This window comes from Oryctolagus cuniculus, chromosome 6, assembly GCF_964237555.1.
Source record: "Oryctolagus cuniculus chromosome 6, mOryCun1.1, whole genome shotgun sequence".
NCBI classification, from domain to species: domain Eukaryota; kingdom Metazoa; phylum Chordata; class Mammalia; order Lagomorpha; family Leporidae; genus Oryctolagus; species Oryctolagus cuniculus.
In genome coordinates, this window is record NC_091437.1 from 154,414,205 (window position 1) to 154,434,561 (window position 20,357).

At 40.2% G+C, this 20,357-nt stretch overlaps 1 pseudogene; it reads right to left on the reverse strand.

Moving 5' to 3' along the window:
• Positions 1–10,510: 10,510 nt before the first annotated feature.
• On the reverse strand, positions 10,511–11,249 carry LOC138850102 (ATP synthase mitochondrial F1 complex assembly factor 2 pseudogene; annotated as a pseudogene).
• Between the last annotated feature and the right edge of the window lie 9,108 nt (positions 11,250–20,357).

The following is a 20,357-nucleotide window of genomic DNA, read 5'->3' on the forward strand; positions in this document are numbered from 1 at the left end:
TTGAGACCCAGCTGCTCCACTTCCAATCCAGCTCTCTGCAATGGCCTGGGAAAGCAGTGGAAGATGGCCCAAGTCCTTGGACCCCTGCACCTGTGTGGGAGACCTGGGGGAAGCTCCTGGCTTTGGATTGGCATAGCTCTGACCTTTGTGGCCAGTTGGGGAGTGAATCTCAGATGGAAGACCTCTCTCTCTCTCTCTGTGCCTCTCCTCTTTCTGTGTAACTTTGACATTCAAGTAAATAAATAAATCTTTAAAAAATTTTTTTAAATTTTAAATTAAATAAAAAAAAGAATATCTCACCTGGGTTTTCTTCTACTCTGACTTTCACTGGTAATTGACTACATAACATTTAAAAATATTTTTGAAGACTAAGACTCAATATTTCATCACCATTTTTTCTACCAATTTCCAGTCACTCGCCCAACCCCATGCCCAACTCATACAATGAGGATAAGCAGAGCCATAAATCCTCCCCACGCCATATTTCACATGGAAAGACATTTTTATACTGACTCATTACTTTGCGTAAAGGACCAAAATGAGTGGTGAGAATTCACAAGTCTGTAGGGAAAGTGATAAACTAGGTTTAAAGGCCAGAAGAAGAGAGATTATAGAAAGGTTGTTAATTTTCTCTACTCTACCTCCAGTCCAGTGGCCTCCATGTTTGAGATCCTTACTATTTTTTAGTCACATTCTTGTGATTAGAAAGCAATTCTAATACAAAACTAGTAAACATATATAAATATTAAACACTTATAAACATATATAAACAGCAATTATATTTGTGGAAATCAATTCATAAATACTACTCTTGAACATAACTGGAATGTAGGGTTCATTTTGTTTTGTTTTGCTTTTGTCTTGAGCAAGTAATTCCATTTTGAACAAAGAAAACTTTTTACAAATTGGTTTTTCCTTTCTTCTCCTCCACCCACCTAAGGATTTGGTTTTGTGGGTTCTCCTTTCGTTCTTTCATCTTAGAAGACCCTGCCCAACAGAATCAGAGATATAAAACAGGATGCCCTCTCCAATCTTAGTCTCCAAACCTGCTTTTACTCCCCCTTCAAACTAATGTCTTTATTCTCAATCGTTAATGATTGGACATCAGAAGTTATACATGAAATTCAAAGATTTAATGTTAGTTTGAGACAAAAGTAATTCTTGATTCTTAAGAATCTTTTTAGCGTACACTTTTTTTTTTTTTCAAAAGAAACAGGAAATGTCATGAGCTTTAAATTCTCTTAAAATTGGCTGATATGATTTCCTCTGTGAAATAACATCCTTAACTTCAGTGGCAAAAGTTTACTTCCGTAAATGCATGTCTGATTTGGATACAGATGCCTGGATTCTGAACAGGAAAACGCTGGCTGCGGGACCCATTCACAGTAGACCTAATTAAGGAGGTGCTGCCTTCCCTCCTCTATACTGCCAAAGGCCATTTTTTGGCTCCCACTCACTGAAAAATTGCCTTTTCTTTCAGTGCCAAAGAACTTGAACATTTCTTTTAGAAGAGCCTTTCTTTTCCCCACAATCCCATCCTTGGTCTGTGGCCTTTAACTTGAGCTCTGTTCAAAGCAAATTTACATTTTACTGTCAGAAAACCACACACAAAGAGAAATTCAAAATTAAACATTGTTAATGCACATTTTATCTTGAAATATTTATTAAAGACAAGATTTCAAATTCCTGGACAATCTTGTGACCTAGTTGATCTTACCTCATTTATTTATTCCTCCATTTGGTCCATAATTCCTTTATTCAGTAAATATTCACAGCTCTAATTGACAAGACAGTGTTAGGTCTAATGAGGATTGTGAATATGGAATCATGGTGATGGTGACGACGATGATTATGATGATGATGATGATATGACAATGATGGTGTCAATAACGAACATTTGTATGTCACTTGCTAGTTAACTGGGTACCTTAGCTTCATTTAATACTCATCACACAGCCTTGCTGTTGTTCTTGTTATTTTAGGCTTATTCTCCACATTTCACAAATGAGAAAACTTTCATATTCCTACAGAAAAGTAATGGTACAAAATTTTATACTTACCTCTTTTATTCCAATTGCTGAGTTTTAATACATGTAAAGATACAATGTCTGATACAATGAATGAGGGCTTTTATTTCCCCAAAGAGCTTATAGTAAAATAGAAAGACAAAAACATGCAAAGAAATAAGTACAATATCCAAAAGATAAAATATAGTGACTGAAGTCACATTATCTCAGGTGTAATCAAGTAGTCATTGTGTTCTGAAATACTTACTTTTTCAATGTATACTTTTCATTTTACTTAACCCTTTTTGATAGTATCAAATCACATTGTTCTTATTTTTGCTCCATGACTTCATGTTTTTCCTCCTGCTCATGTTTTAACTCATGTTCAAAGTCAGTACAGCCCATGCATCTATTTCTTGCCTCACTATGTCAGTCAGCCCTAAATAATTTCCTTTATACCATATAATTCAACACCTGAGTCTTCTCCTTTTGTGCATTGTTATCCTCACTTTCAATGTTTGTCACAATGTGATGGGTTGGAAATAATAAGTGCATATTATAATGTTAGATGATAGATTATATTTCCATATATTGTTTTGCATAAGCCTTGAGTTAGCCATATGAAGAAGGTTCGGTGATCCATGCCATACAGGTAAGGAAACTAAACTTAAAACATTCACTAGTTTATGGGATCAGGAAATTAATAAAAATGTATTGATAAAGCTGTGCTGAGAAATGAGAGTGAAAATTCTGTATGTTTAAAACTCTAAAAATCAAACAAGAGATAAGTAAGTACTCATTAATTGCTAGTCACACAAGGAGAAATTCAGAATCATGAACCCAGGTTTTCTGTGTTTTGTCTACAAGAAAACCATGTATAGATTTCAAGCTTGCCAAAAACTCAATGCTTATATTCAAATTTTATTCCCTATAGCCTTTGTAATCTGATCTACGCATGTTATAAATGGATTTTATCAGAGAATGCTAGTATATGGATACAGTAGGCCATAAGTTACATATATAACAGGAGCACTAATCAATCTTAGGACTCTATTCTAGCCCCAAATGCAGTCATAGAATACTTCCTCACATTGTAGTCCAAGAACACACTAACAAGCTACAGTTATTGCCTGGTGATTCAAAATCTACTTATATTTAAACTAGAAAACTCCATGTCCATTTAGGATCTGTGGTTTCAATTGTTTAACAATTTTGGCAGACATGAGTGATATTAATATCTTCAGTCACAATGATCTCTGATGGACAGATGTAAATTATTTCAGGGAAAAACTGTCTTACGTTTCTCTGTACCTCTAAAGTATACAAATTACTGCTGGGTACATCATATATGCTCAAAGTGGTCTTGATGAGAGAAAGGAATGAAGGAAGGGAGGAAGGAAGGAAGGAAGGAAGGAAGGAAGGAAGGAAGGAAGGAAGGAAAGAAGGGAGGGAGGGAGGAAGGAAGGAAAGAAGGGAGGGAGGGAGGAAGGAAGGGAGAGGGAGAGAGAGAGAGAGGAAGGAAGGAAGGAAGGAAGGAAGGAAGGAAGGAAGGAAGGAAGGAAGGAAGGAGAAAGAAAAAAGGGGAGGGAGAGAGGAAGAGAAATATTGTATCCTTAGAACTGTATCTAAGTACATGGAAAACATTCTCCTTGTATTAATGTCATAATAATATGAGAATTGTGCTGCAATAACTATCATGCATTTACTTTGACCTTGAGAATCTAAGAAAGCAAAAAATTCAAAACCCATAGAATGTACAATACCAACAGTAGGCCCACATGTAAGCTAAGGACTTTGAGTGACAATGACATATCAATGTGAAGATGTGGATTGCCATACATGAACCACTGTGGTACAGGATTTCAACAGTGAGACAACTTGTCCATGTATGAGGATGAGATGAGGGAATTCCCTGCATTCTGTTCAATATTCTTGTGAACCAAAACTGTGGATAAAAACAAAATTTGTTAATTTAAAAAACTGGTCTTAATGAGAAATAAAAAAAGTCTGAATTAAAATAGAGCTGGGGATAGATGTTGTGGTGTGGTAGGTAACCTGCTGATTGGGTTACCTATACTTTCCATACCAAAGTACATGAGTCTAAGCCCCACCTCTGCTTAAAACCCAGCTTCCTGGTAATGCGCACTCTAGGATAGCAAGTGGAGACCACCACACTCTTGGCTTTGGGCTTGATTATGAGCAGTGCGAGTAGTTGGGAAGTGATCCAGGGGATGGATGATCTCTCTCTGTCTCTCTCTTATTTCTCAAGCAAATAAAAATCAGTAAGTAAAACTTTAAAATTGCTGTCTTTATAAAATAAAAGAACAAAACTAGAGCTCTTCCATTTCATCATAATCAATACATATTCATTGAATCAGTGTATGGCAAGTACTGGTAAGATTCTAGAAATTAATAAGTTCATAATTAAAAAACCAGAATGGGGGACATTTAGTACAGTTACTAAGTCACTGATTGGGATGCTGACTTTCCATATCAAACTGCCAGTTCAAGTCTCAGCTACTCCAATTCTAATCAGCTCCCTGCTAATGGACCTGGGAAGGTCACAGTTGGTGGCATAAGTACTTGGGTCTCTGCCACCCATGTGGGAAACCCATATGGAGTTCCTGGGCCCTGGCTTTGGCTTGGCCAAAAGTCCCAGCTGTTGCAGGCATTTGGAAAGTGAACAAGCGGGTAGAAGACCTCTCTCTCTCTCTCCCTCTCTCTCTCCCTCTCTGACTTTTGAAAAAATGAATACAAGTAAAAATTTAAAAAGTGAAAACAGAACAAAATAGAATCTTGGCTATAGTGGAGTAGCTTGTTTAAGTTCAACAATCTGGTTAAAACAAGACTGTATATGCTGGATGGCTTGTCAAAACATAATTGTGATTCTTGTGAAAACGTGAGTATAAAAGCGTGTTTTGATGAAAACAGAGATGTTTGAAGTCATTTACAAAGCAAACAAGAAATTCCGTAGGGAAGCTCCCCTCAAGGCATTTCTCAATTTCCAATTATACTGGGCCAAGAGGCCAAGCAAAGTAATGGCGGCTCCAAACTCTTAGCAGTATTATGGGACAAAGGAAAATAAAATTTACGTTTAAAAGTGAGCTGAATCTTCTCTGTTATTTTCACCATGATACTTAGCTGTGTTTTTCACTTTTTTTATTTGTATAAGGTATACACATTTCATGTATTTCATATATACAGATTTCATAGAATAGTGACATTTCCTACCCCAGGCTCCCTCCCACCCATGCCCCCACCTGCCCTGCCCGGTCTTTACTTATTCTTTCTTTCAATTTTTACCATTCCCTACTTTCGGTTGATTTTATAATCATAAGCCTAACTCTCCACTAAGTAAAGCATTTAGCTATTTCTAAGATGAATGAGGCCAAAATCAAGTAGAAAATAGCTTCTGAGACACTAAAAGAGACAAAAATAATCAGAAGATAAAATCTTTAGCTCAATTTTCAGGAGTGGAGAGTGAAGGAGATTCAACAACTCCGTATTCCAAGACAAGCACCTTGAAACATCCCATGTGATGAAGGGAGACAAACTGGTAATAGAACAACCCTCACTGTGAATGAGCATTAGCCTCAAAACATCCCCAGGACCTAACTGCTGCTAAATGTTCCTCCTCAGTTTATCAGATCATCAAGAAGAAAATTAAATTTTATTTGGAAGAAACTGACATTTCTCCTAAAATTTTCTATTTTAATTGTACAATATATAATACAGAAAATTTCAGGCATGCAAATAGATAGGACCAAAGATTGAAAATCAAGGGAATAAAAGAAAATTGAGGGAGATCCATAGAGGAGCCAGATTTTTAAATTATCATGAGCATACTTTAACAGTAACTACAGGGACTGGCGTTGTGGTGGAGTGGGTAAAACCGCATGGGTGGCAAGAAACAAACACTTGGGCCATCTTCAATGCTTGTCCCAGGCCATTAGCAGCGAGTTGGATCAGAAGTAGAGCAGCCAGGACTTGAACCAGCATTCATATGGGATGCCAGCACCATAGGAAGCAACTTTATATGTTACACTACAATGTCAGCCCCTAGAAAATAAAATTAAAAGTATGAGTTTATTGGGCAAATAATGTTTTGGTGTAGACTTTGGTTTTTTCATGATATGTGGAAAAATGTGTATCATGAATAAAGTATGCACGATTTCAAAAAACAGCTTTTCACCATAATAAACACACTCGTGAGCTTTTTGGAATCGTCCTGTAACTCTGCCACTTTTCTCTGCTGGCTGCTCAAATCTTTGACTGAAGCAGCTTGGGTTTTGCTTCTTTGCATTCTTTGGGCCTGATATATAATAGCTGCTCAGTAAATGGGTGTTGCTGAATGAAGAAAGGGATGCATAGAAATTGGAATTACACGTTTATGTTGCCATTACATTGTTCAGAAAACATTAAAATCAGGGTTGAACACAGTGCTCAGTCCCTGCACTGGGATTTATTTGCTGTGTAATAAAATTTACACAAGCAATTAACCTCCCTGATTCTCAATTTTCTCCTCTATAAAATTGGTTTAGTACTAAAATCTTCTCTGTAACATAGTAAGGAGTTCAATTAGAATAAGTTAAGTATTGGAAATCTGATGCATTATGCAAATGTGAGGCATTATTATCATAATTATTATACAATATTGTTTTTATTCCTAATTGCTACATCTCAAGTGTTCTATTGCTCTGAGTATATCTCTCTGCCTGCCTGCCCAGAGTGCTGATCTACCAGGATGCCTGTTTAGAAAAGATACGAATGATCAAAGGAAATGGAACTTGACCGTCTGGCATTCTCATAAAGCCACACACACACAGGCAGAAGATGACTTAACTGGGAACTTTCACACTTGGGGTCAGTCTGGCTCCTTGTTCATTAATATCTGTTCAGCATGATGGTGAATTTATGCATACATCTTGCGTGTGGAGATGGAAATGTACTGAGTGTGCTGAAGCCATAAAGGGGACAGACCCCGAGACCCTGACACTAGAGCACTCTACTGAATGTAGGTTGCACAGAATCTTTCATGTACCCCTCTCATATTTCACACCTTCCAGCTGTGATCTGTTGTCCTAATATAGTGCTCATACCTGAATTCTGCTGACAGCCTGTTCCAGTTTCTAACGTTGCAGTGAAGCTCATAATAACCTTGTTATGATCTTGGAGTCTTCCAAAAATAAGAGTTGACACACACAAATCAGTTTTGATCGGAGAACAGAAAAGCATGTGCTCCAACTCTGTAAGGTTGTCATCTCAGAAGTGCTTATCTGTAGACACTTATGTTGCTCTAAGAGGTAGAGGGGGCCTGAACCTCTCTGATCCAATTAGTATTAAAGCCAGTTACAATAAGAATCATGGCTGCCAATGTATCAGTGAGGCTCCAGGATACACAGCTGCAAAGAGAAGAGATTCTGCCCCTTGGGAAAGGGGCACTGTGGTACAGTAGGTTAAGCCTCCATCCCAAATAGTCACCCATCGGAGATCAGGTTGCTCCAATTCTGAACCTGCTCCCTGTTTTGTTTTGTTTTGTTTTCTTTGACAGGCAGAGTTAGACAGTGAGAGAGAGAGAGAGAGAGAAAGGTCTTCCTTCCGTTGGTTCACCCCCCTAATGGCCACGATGGCTGGCACGCTGCACCGATCCGAAGCCAGGAGCCAGGTGCTTCCTCCTGGTCTCCCAGGCGAGTGCAAGGCTCAAGCACTTGGGCCATCCTCCACTGCCTTCCCGGGCCACAGCAGAGAGCTGGACTGGCAGAGGAGCATCTGGGACAGAATCTGGCGCCCCAACCGGGACTAGAACCCGGGATGCCTTCCCCGTAGGTGGAGGATTAGCCAAGTGAGCCGTGGCACCGGCCGATCCTGCTCCCTGTAAATGTGCCTGGGGAAGCAGTGGAGAATGGCCAAGTGCTTGGGCCCCTGCCATCCGTGTGGGAGATCCTGAGAAGGCTCCTGGCTCCTTCCTTTGGATCTGCCCAGCTCCAGCCTTGAGGCCAATTAGGGAGTGAACCAGCGGATGGAAGACCTCTTTCTGTGTCTATAACTCTGCCTCTCAAATAAATAAATAAATGTTTAAAAAACAAAGAAAGAGTGGAATGAAAGCGTCCCTTATTGCTTTCCATCTCTAACTCCTAGTACAGGTTCTCACAGAATGAGACAGCTCAGTAATGATTGCTTTTTATGGGATAAAATAATCGTAGCCTTTGTTCTGCCTTCTGCATGTCATTTTAGTTTTGTAGACCTCAGTCTTCCCATGCTAAAACAAGAGTGGTAAAAACCTTTGCTTTCAGAGTGATGTGAGGTGAAATTAGCCAATGTACTACAATATACTACTTTAAACTTCTAAAATCCTACACAACTTTAGATTTAAAAAAATTGTGTGGCCGGCGCCGTGGCTCAATAGGCTAATCCTCCACCTTGCGGCGCCGGCACACCGGGTTCTAGTCCCGGTTGGGGCGCCGGATTCTGTCCCGGTTGCCCCTCTTCCAGGCCAGCTCTCTGCTATGGCCAGGGAGTGCAGTGGAGGATGGCCCAGGTGCTTGGGCCCTGCACCCCATGGGAGACCAGGAAAAGCACCTGGATCCTGGCTCCTGCCAGGATCAGCGCGGTGCGCCGGCTGCAGCGGCGGCCATTGGAGGGTGAACCAGCGGCAAAGGAAGACCTTTCTCTCTCTGTCTCTCTCTCTCTCACTGTCCACTCTGCCTGTAAAAAAAAAAAAAAAAAAAAAAAAAAAAAAAAAATTGTGTGTCCCCGCGTTTAAAATATTTAAATATATAGGGTGGGGTGGGTGTTTTGTACAACAGTTAAGATACATTTCATAAAGAGTCAGAACCCTGGCTCCACTCTGATTCTAGATTCCTGCTAGTGTGTATCCTGGAAGGCAAGAGGTGATGGCTCAATTATTTGAATCCCTGCCAACCATGTAGGAGAGTCAGTCTGAGTTCTGGGCTCCCAGCTTTGGCCTGCCCAGCCTTGCCCACAGCAGTGGACATTTAGGAAGTAAATCAGCAAATAGAAGTGAGTTCTCTCTCTCTCCCCATTTCAAATGATATAAAAATGTAAAGGTAAATAAATAAAGTATATATTATATGCAGATTTTTTAGTTCATAAGGAAGTATCTGTTTTCTCAATATAGAAATATTATGATTCATTTCATTTCTTTGGACAGAAAATCTACTACCTTAAGTTAAAGACACAATGCCTTAGATGGATGCAGAGCAATTGTGGAACAAAAGCCCAGAGATGCATTGAAGACATGTGGATGTGATCAAGACCCCTTTCTCTCCTCCCACTTTTCTTTGTGCTTCTGTCTCATTTCTCTTTCACTTTTTCAGTAAACTTCTTTCCTCTGCTCCTCTGCTCCACATGGTAGCAAACACAGCTGACACAGTGATTTTCTATTTTGTAGCTTACAACCCAAGATATAAAAATTTAAAATTCAAAATCAAATTCAAGAAGAATGGAGTGAATCAATTTGGAACCAGTGCCCACTCCTAAACAAATCAGCTGTATACAGGACTTGAGATAATGAAAAATTTCTAGTCATTTCAATATTGTCAGCTGAAGGGGCCATTCCCAAGAGAAAGGGAGCTTTCTACTATGTAGCAAAATAATAAGAACCCAGTATTATTTATTTTTATACCTGAGTCCCTGTAATTTGATATACTTTAAAAAATCATTAGCTACATTTAATTGTAATGTAATTCCTTGTAATCATACCCAAATCCATTCTATAAAAACTTTTAATTTGGGGCTTAATTCATATAACACAAAATTAGCCTTTGAAAGTATGCAGTTCAGTGACATTTAGTACACTCACAATGTTGTGCAACTACCACTTTTAATTCCAACATATTTCATCACTCCAAAATTAAATATTGTATCTATTACATAGTTAATCATTTCATTCTCCTCTCAATTCATTTTTATCTATTGTGTATAGTTCATAATGCAGCCGTACAGTACATGAACTTTCACTTGACTTTTTTTCCTTTATCATGTTTCAAGCTTTATCCATTTGTGGCATACTTATTTTATCACTTTTAAGACTGAATAACATTCTGTTGTATGCTTATTATATGATTTGCTTATCCACTAATTCATTGAAGGGCAATTGTGTGGATTCCACCTTTTGGTTGTTGTGAATAGTATTGTCATGGGTATGCATGTACAGATATTTTCTGAGCACCTACTTTGATCTTTCTAACTAGACACCCAAATATGGAATTGTTGGATCATACAGTAATTTTCATTTCCCTTTTTGAGATAATCATCACAGTTTTTACAGAGTGGCTGAATCATTTTACATTCTCATCGAGAAAGAACTAAGGTTGTAATTTCTCTATATCCTTGCAAACATTTGTTATTTTTGTGTGTGTGGACATGAAATACTATCTCCCTGTGGCATGGGTTTAGATTGTCACAATAGCTAATGATGTTGAAAATATTTTCATATTATTATATATCATTTGTGTATCTTTTTTGAAGAGTACTTATTTAAGTCTTTTTTTTTTTTTTTGCCAGTGCAAAGGGCTATTTTAATAAAGTTAGGGTCCAGGGGAAGTCTCTCGCCCAGTCTCTCGGCCCCAACCCTCCGTCACCGCTGGCCAGCCCGCGGCACCCCGAGTCGGCTGCAGTCCTGGGGTGACTCGGGGAGGATGTGCAGGCTGGGATGGGGGGATGGGGGCTGTGGCCGTGCAGCCTCTGTCCTGCCCCCCCGCCCCCGGACGCCCGGCCTCACTCCTGCAGGAGTTTGTGCTTGACCGTGGAGCTCTGGGAGCAGAGGTGGATGAAGAGGGTGCCGGCGGCCGTGCGGGCCCGCAGCTCCTGCAGCTCGTAGTCGTGGGCCCACTCCACGTTGCCCCACTTCTGGATCTGGTACTCCTCCTCCAGGCGCGACAGCAGCACGGCCTGCTCCACCGTCAGGTGCAGGTCGGTCAGGCCCAAGGTCAGCACCATGGACTTGAGCTGGGTCACCACGAACTCGATCCCTTGGAGGGCCCACATGTTGTAGGATGCCAGGTGGTTGGCCAGCACCTTGTGAGTCCTGGCGGGGATGCTGGGTCCCATGATACTGGTGGAGGAGCCGATCTCCACGCCGTACCTGTTCTCAGCCCACTCTATAACTGGATCCCATTCATTCTTTTGGAGCTCCACCAAGGTCTCGGGCTCTTCCACCCTGTAGCAGATGGTGTCAGTGTCCAGAAACTTGATGGCCGCTTGGATCAGTCCTTTTCTCATTTTAATTTTTTATTTTTAACTGATTCATTAACATTGTGCTCACTTATGGGGTACTTGTTTTGACACAAGTATACACTGTGTAATGTTCAAATTGGACTAAACATAAATCTCAAAACATTTATCATTTCTTCATAGTGATATAATTCAAAATTTTCTTGTAGCTTGTTTTCTTTTAGAAATACATACAGTACATTGTCAATATGTATAGTCACCTTACTGTACAGTAAATGCTAGGATTTATTCTCTTATCAAACTATAACTTGATACAAATTAAGCAACCTTGCCCTATCCCACTCTCCTTCCTACTCTCCCCAACCTATGGCAACCACTATTCTACTCTCAGCTTCTACGAGATAAACTTTTTTAGATTCCAGACATGAGTGAGATCATGACATACTTGTCTTTCTGTGCCTGGCTTATTTCACTTAACAAAATGACTTCCATTTCTATCTGTAGGATTGCAAGGCATCAAATTTCATCCTTCTATTTGACTGAATAAAATTCCATTGTGTGTATCTAAGCCACATTTTCATTATTCATCCATTCATTGATGAACAACAACTTAGATTGTTTCTGTTCCTTTCCTAATGTGAAAAGTGCTTCAAAAATGTGGTAGTGCAGATGTCTCTTTGAGAGACTAATTTTATTTCCTTTTAATATATATGAAGCTACTTCAAAAAGCTTCTGAAAAGATGGGATTAAAAGAAGTTTATTTTGATGCAAAAATATCATTTAAGAGGGGGTTCATTTATTTCCACATATTTGTGAACTCTTCAGTTTCCTATCTATTATTGATTTTTAGCTTTATTTCATTAATAAGATAGAAAAAAAGTCCAGAAACATGAAGACACCCCACCACCACCAATTAGCATGAATTTCAAAACTTTTTGCACCAAAATAAATTTATCTTTTAAATCCATTTTCCGTAAGCACACACAGACACCCACATACACCACTTTAAGTCTTTTCTATTTGGATAGCTTTTATTTATTTTTCTTAACTGATTACTGTAGCTAAACTTGTCAATTAACACTGAATAACAGTGGTGAAAGTGACCATCTTTGTCTTGGTCATGAGAGTAGAAACAGCAATTTCAGATTTTCACAATTGAGTTCATAGATAGCCATGGTTTTAAATATGTTGAGGAAAGTTCTTCTCTTCCAATTTTTTTTGTTTTATTTCTTTTTATCATAAAAAGTTATAGGATTTTGTCAATGCTTTTTCTCTGTCAATTTGAAGTAATTTATTTTTTCTTTGTCCTATTAATGTGGTATTTTACATTAATTTTCCTAGAATAATTTTTATTACATTTTCTTGTTATATTACATTTTTTGCTCCTTTTAAAGTACTATCTATGTCTTTGTCTTTGCTGTTTGTGTCTCAAAAGAAGTCCCTGGAGTTTACCCTATTTGGAGCTCCCTAGGCTTTCTGAATGTGTAGATTTATACTTTTCCTAAAACTTGAGAAATTTTCATTATTTCTTTGGATCTCCTTTCTCTCTCTCTCTCTCTCTCTCTGTCTCCCTCCTTTGGGAACCCTAGAATGTGTTAGTAGCTGCTGGTAGCTTGATGGTGGCACCCCCAGATTTCTTAGGTCCTATTTCTTTTCTTCACATTTTTTTTCATTCTACTCCTCAAACTGAATGAGTACATTTGTCCTGTCTTGTAATTTTTTCATAGCTTCTTTTGCATGACAAAATCTCCTCTTGAATCTATCTATAAATTGTTCATTTAAGTCATTTATACTTCAACTCCAGAATATCAACTTAGCTTCCTTCTTTTTTTTTTTTTTTTTTTTTTTTTTTTTTTTTTGGACAGGCAGAGTGGACAGTGAGAGAGAGAGACAGAGAGAAAGGTCTTCCTTTTGCCGTTGGTTCACCCTCCAATGGCCGCCGCGGCCAGCGCGCTGCGGCCGGCGCAACGCGCTGATCCGATGGCAGGAGCCAGGAGCCAGGTGCTTTTCCTGGTCTCCCATGGGGTGCAGGGCCCAAGCACCTGGGCCATCCTCCACTGCACTCCCTGGCCACAGCAGAGGGCTGGCCTGGAAGAGGGGCAACCGGGACAGAATCCGGCGCCCCGACCGGGACTAGAACCCGGTGTGCCGGCGCCGCTAGGCGGAGGATTAGCCTATTGAGCCGCGGCGCCGGCCAACTTAGCTTCCTTCTAAAATATCTCTTTATTGATAATCTCAATTTATTCAAGTACCTTTTTTACTTTATTTTTCCTTTAGATTATTGTCCATGGCTTATTTAAGCTTTTCAAGCATATTTAAAGCAGTTGATTCAGAATCTTCATTTAAGTAAGTCCAATGTTTATGTTTCCTTTGGTGATCGAAATGTCAATTTATTTTACTGTGTGGGTCATACTTTCCTGATTCTTTGTATGCCTTATAATATTTTGTTTAAAATAAAGTATTTTGAATATTGCAATGTGGTGAATCTGGAAATCATATTATTCTTCCCCAGAAAGCATTTGCTGTTGTTGATTGTTGAGGGCTTCGTGCATCCTGATTTTTCCAAATGATTTTTACAGAGACTGTATTCTGTTGTGAGTAATCACTGAAGACCTTTTTGAGTTATAATGGTCTCCAGTGACTTGATGTGGATTTATTTAAACTCTGCAAGGAGAAATAGAAGGGAAAAACATATCCTCCTACTTTTTGTAGGATGGTACTGAGCTGGAATACTTCTTCACATCTAAGTTAGACTGTTTGAAACCGTGCCTCGTCTCTGGCTCCTGTTTGTGCAGAGTCCGAAGATTTACCGGAGGTAGAAGCCTAGGCTGCTGATGGTCTCTTCTGAGCACGTATGCCGTCCTGAGAATGTACGAGGTCTCTATCTTCCCTCCTGAAGCCTTATTCTCCCACGAGAGTACCTCTTTTGTCTCCATCTTCCCAGGCTTTCGAATATGTCTGCTGTTTGCTTTTCACCCTTACCTCCCTTCCCACACACTCCTGCCATTTCCTATCCTAGACAGGCATGGACATTTGTGTGAATTTAACTCTTTTAACAGGCTCTTCAAAGTCCAGCTGGAAAGCTTCTCCAAGCTAAAGGGTGAGTGGTTGAAACAACGCCCAGCCTCTTCAGTAGTCCCTAATTTCTCAGGGAATCGTAAGACAACTTAAAACACATATAGTTTTAAGAATAAGTTTCACATTCTATCCCTAACACCAGCAAGCCACATTGAGAGTATGGGCTTTTATCACCTGGCCACTACTAATGTGCTGGAGACTTGGGTATAGGAAACAACAAAGAAATACGTCAGGCCAGCGCCGCGGCTCACTAGGCTAATCCTCCGCCTTGCGGCGCCGGCACACCGGGTTCTAGTCCCGGTCGGGGTGCCAGATTCTGTCCCGGTTGCCCCTCTTCCAGGCCAGCTCTCTGCTGTGGCCAGGGAGTGCAGTGGAGGATGGCCCAAGTGCTTGGGCCCTGCACCCCATGGGAGACCAGGAGAAGCACCTGGCTCCTGTCATCGGATCAGCGTGGTGCGCTGGCTGCAGCACGCCGGCCGTGGCGGCCATTGGAGGGTGAGCCAACGGCAAAAGGAAGACCTTTCTCTCTGTCTCTCTCTCTCACTCACTGTCCACTCTGCCTGTAAAAAAAAAAAAAAAAAAAAAAAAAAAAGAAAAGAAAAGAAATACGTCATAGCATGTTATCACCAAATGCTGTGATCTTTTCTTCACCAAACACTCTTCCCATTGGTTAAAATCTGTAATTAGGGACCAGAGCTCCAACAACGGTTGAGTGTATGCATTACCATAGCCTATTATTATTTTATTTGAGGGGGTTGATTCTTTCTAAAATTTAATTTTTCAAAATTCACTTTCTTTAGGCAGAAAAGAGAGGAGAGGGCATGGGAGGAGAGAGAGAGAAAGAGAGAGAGAGAGAGGTCACTTGCTGATTCATTTCCCAAATTCTTGGAATAATTCAGACTGGTTTAGGCAGAAGCAGGGAGCCTGGAACTCTGGAAGTCAATCCAAGTGTCCCATGTGGGTAGCAAGGCACCAGTCACTTAGATCAGCACCTGCTGCCCACCAGAGTCCACACTGGCCGGATGCTAGAGTCAGGAGTCAGAGTTGGGTGTTACACCAAAGTACAACATTGTGGGATATGAGCATCTTAGCCAGATGTTAAGTAGACTAAATGCCCACATTGCAGTCAATTCTTTAACACCCATTCCATGATTTCACATGATATCACTCAATATATTTATTTTAACATTTAATTTGTTTTTCTCCTAAGGAAGTAGTTTCTCTTCACTATTCTGATCATATTTCTCAGAGGAGAATTCCCAGTGTACCAGGTGGATACACTTCTGTTTTCTATTAATTGTACTCAGTGCAGTGACGGGGCCCCATTTTTAAGAAAGCTGATTCTTGATTTACAGTTTTTTTCCTGGAAAATTCTTTCCCATGATGAATAAAACCTGGCCTCAGTAATGTGGGAATATTTATCCCAGCTCTATGCTCTATCATCACACAAAAAAACTTCCATAGAGATTCTTTCCAAAGTCAAAAATCATAGATTAAGGTACCAGCTAAGACTGCCTCAGATACATTTGAGTAAAGTTAAACTAGAATTAGATGGAACACAACAAAGTCTTCTGTTGTTAACAGCCTCAAGTAGTCTGCCTTTATTAGTGATCTCAATAAAATGAGTAAGTAACAATGTGTACTAATGTCACTGGTCTGAGTGCTAGTAATCAAAAACGAACAAGTTGCCAGCACCACGGCTCAATAGGCTAACCCTAGCCTGTGGCGCCGGCACACCGGGTTCTAGTCCCGGTCGGGGCACCGGATTCTGTCCTGGTTGCTCCTCTTCCAGGCCAGTTCTCTGCTGTGGCCAGGGAGTGCAGTGGAGGATGGCCCAAGTGCTTGGGCCCTGCACCCCATGGGAGACCAGGAGAAGCACCTGGCTCCCGACTTCGGATCAGCATGGTGCACTGGCCGCAGCGCGCTGGCCGCGGCGGCCATTGGAGGGTGAACCAACGGCAAAGGAAGACCTTCCTCTCTGTCTCTCTCACTGTCCACTCTGCCTGTTAAAAAAAAAATTAAGAAGTAAGGTATACACTCTGTCATTGAGAAAAGGAAATTGTCTATTGCCAAAAGCACATACATGACAAAGAAAAACAATGTCATGTGATGAATGCTATCATAAACTCCATATTTAAAGTGTTTCCATGGAGACAAGGATAGAATGACAATTCTTACAAGGGAAAGATGAGTAGTTAGGAAAAGATAGAGAGAAGAGGTCATTGCCAAGAAAAATGATCTCTAGGGAGACCAGAAGAGACAGGGAATTTGAACAGAGAAATCAGCCTAAGAGAAGATATAGAAGTGGTGAAATGTTTAGTGTTTTGCAGGTATTTCAGCAGAATGAAGACATCTTCTCCCCAGAGATGACCATGGCCTAATTCTCAAAGCCTGTGTCCCTTTACATAGCAAAGAGATATTGTGGATATCTTACGATGAAAAGATTACCCGACTCTCTAGGTGTGCCCAATATAATTACAAGTGAGTGTCCCTATAAGAGCAGGAACATTACAGGACAGAGGCAGAGAAAGATCTGAAGATGCCATGCTGCTGGCTTTGATGATGAAGAAGATATAAGGCCACAAAGCAAGGAATTCAGATAGGCTGTAGAAGCTAGAATAGGCAAAGGTACACGTTCTCCTCTACAGCCTCAAAAAACAGACCATCGCAGTAAATATTTTGGTTTTAATACAGCAAGATACATGTTGGACTTCTGACTCCTAGCATGGTGAGATAATCAATTTGTTAAGTTACAGACAGCAAGTTTGTGGTGAGTTTTTACAATAGTAATAAGAACTGAAATAGGGATAAGAGAATGGTTTAATGTAGGGTGTGTGTATGTGTGTGTGTGTTCTTGTATTGACAATGGAAGAAAGGAATTTGGGAGGTGAGAGCAAGACAAAAAGTGGTTGACATACACTGTGACAGATTTTGATAATATGCACTGAATTAAGCGGTCTGAATTTTTATCTTTACAGAACAGTGCCCTGACTGTGTGATCACATGTACAGGAGTACAGGAGTCACAGTTGCACTGGCTGATTGTTAGATTCTTTCCTTAAGTTTCATATCTGGCTGCTGGAAACCTCATCTTCCTGTTGGGATAAAAGCCCACTTGAGAATTCGGTGTTGTCTTCTCACCTTAGCAGGCACAGTTATAACACACACCACACACACACATGCACACACACACACACGCACAGGCACATTTCTCACAGCAGCCTCTTAGTTACCATTGTCTAAGGGATTATGTCAGTGGTAACAAGCTATGTTTTAAAAAGCAATAAACCTTCATGAAAGCTGTAGAATAAAAGAGCAGGCTACTGTGAGAGACATAAAGGGGTCCTTTACAAGATTTGCAACATGGGCAATGTTCCTTTGAAGTCTCTTTGCCTCTCTCCTCCACTTCTAGCTTCCAGAGTTGCTCACATCCTCTCTTGTTTCCTCTTTCATTACTTTGGTCAGAGGAAGTGGTCAGACTTACTGTAGAGAGGTCAAAAAGGTGTATTAAAATTCAGTCTTGATATTCTCAATCATAATCAAGCTCTTGCACCCCGAATTCATTTGTAGCACAGAAGACTGGGTATGTGCATGACTGAATTCACCAGTCATGTTAGTTGTTAGAGAAATTCTCAAAATAGAGTGTCAAGCACCAAAAACTAGGCCTGGGAGAGGAAGGAGAATATGTGATACTAGAAGTTCTTGGAAGCATAAAAAAGAGACTTTTTGGATGTCAGCAGGATTTATCTGGAATTGGAATCATTCTTCTGCTGTGTATAGCATTGCAAAATGCATGAAGAGTTTCACAATCACTGCGTGGTTTGCTGTGAAGTCACTGGTGGCCTCTCCTCCCCAAATCACTTCCCAGTGAACACTTTGATCCTCCATGATATCAGTCTCTCGAGCCACTAATTGCTTCCAAGTGAGTCTTGTGTTGCCAAGAGTCTGGGTGGTGTCTCCCATCTGATACAGTTCTTTCCTTTGCAGTTACATATTTGTTTGCTTCTAAATTCCTCTGAACAGTCTCCTAGCAGATATTCTCCAATGCAGCAGAGCTGAAGAGTATGCAGTTTTCTTGAAAACTTGGTACTTGGGTTCTTTCCTGGTACAGCATCTTATTCCCGGGGGGAGACAGGAACGTCTCTAGAACTTTTTTTTTTGCATTTTGAATAAAATTAATTTCTACTTCTATGAATTGCAAGATAATATTATTGTATGAAATGTGGGAGAATTAAAAACCATCAGAAGAAAGTGGTTATATTAGTTCCAGACTCAACTCTCTAGACTTTGAATTTACTGTTGACCGTCCCTTTTTCACATGCCTCTACTCAACAGTGCATGATCTAATAATTATAACTTCTGCATTCTTCTCCAGTGTGCTGGATGCACACTCTCCCTTCCCTTCCGACCTTCCTCTTTCCAACAGCATACGCTCACTTTTGTTTCACCTAGAATTGGAAGTACCTATCTAAAACTAATAAAACAAATGAGGGAATAGATAGTGGTTAAGACACTACTTAGGACACTTTATCCCATTTCACTATCTAGGCTCAAGTGCTTGCTCTGCTTCCAATTCCAGATTCCTGCTAATGTGCCCTCTGAGAGACAGCATCTGCTGGCTAAAGTACTTGGGGCCCTGTCACTTATGTGGTAGACATCAATAAAGTCCAGGTTGCTGACTTCAGCAATGGTCCAATGCTGGCTCTTGTGGCCATTTGTAGAGTGAACCAGCTGCCAGAAGGTCTTTCTCTGCTTTCTCCCTGTCTGCCTTTCAAAAATTTTCAAATAATTCTCAAAAATAATTGTCAGTAGTTTCTTGATTTCTAATCCATTTTATATTCTCAATTTCAAGCATTTTTTCATCTAAAAAGGAGCACACTAATGATTAGTTTCTATGGCTATTACAAGAAATAAATGATGCAAACTAATATGTCTATGAAGACCCCTGATAAATTTGCTAGCATACTCAGATGTGTCTTTCTAATACAGAATTTATCTCACAGTACTTCTTGTATAGAAAATCAATACCTTATTATTACTAAGCAATAAATTAATTGGTGTGGTAGGGTCTTTGATACATGTTGAGTGGATTATTGTGTAAGATCTAAATTAGGGGTCTTCTTTCATACTTTTGTATGAAGATCCAGTTTTCCCAGAACCATTTATTGAAGAGACTGCCCTTATTCCAGGGATTGATATTAGCTCTTTTGTCAAAGGTAAGTTGGTTGTAGATTCATGGATTGGTTTCTAGAGTTTCTATTCTGTTACATTGGTCTACACTCAACTCTCCCGCCCCCCCAGTACCTTTGATTTATTTTTCTTGCCTAATGATTCTGGCTAAAACTTTTATACTATATTGAATAGGAATGGTGAGAGTGGGCATCCTTGTCTGGTTCCAGATATTAGTGAGAATGCTTCCAACTTTTGTCATTCAATAAGATGCTGGCTGTGGATTTTTCATAAATTATCTTGATTGTGTTGAGGGATGTTCCTTCTGTACCCAATTTGCTTAAGATTTTCATCATGAAAAGATATTTATCAAATGCTTTCTCTGCATCTATTGAAATGATCATACATTTTTTATTCAGTTAGTTAAGGTGACATATCACAATTATTGTGGTAGACATCAATATGGAACCATGCTTGAATATCAGGAATGAATCGCACTTGATCTAGGAGAATGGTCATTCTGATGTATAATTGAATTTTTGCATCTATGTTCAAAAGGAATATTAGTCAATAGTTGCCCTTGGGGTTGGTGCCATGGCTCACTTGGCTAATCCTCTGCCTACGGTGCTGGCATCCCATATGGGCACCGGGTTCTAGTCCCTGCTCCTCCTCTTCCAGTCCAGCTCTTTGCTATGACCCGGGAGGGCAGTGGAGGATGGCCCAAGGGCTTGGGCCCCTGCACCCACATGGGAGACCAGGAGGAAGCACCTGGCTCCTGGCTTCGGATCAGCTTAGTTCTGGCTGTAGCAGCCATTTGGGTGTTGAACCAATGGAAGGAAGACCTTTCTCTCTGTTTCTCTCTCTCACTGTCTATAACTCTGCCTGTCAAATAAAAAAATAGTTATCTTTG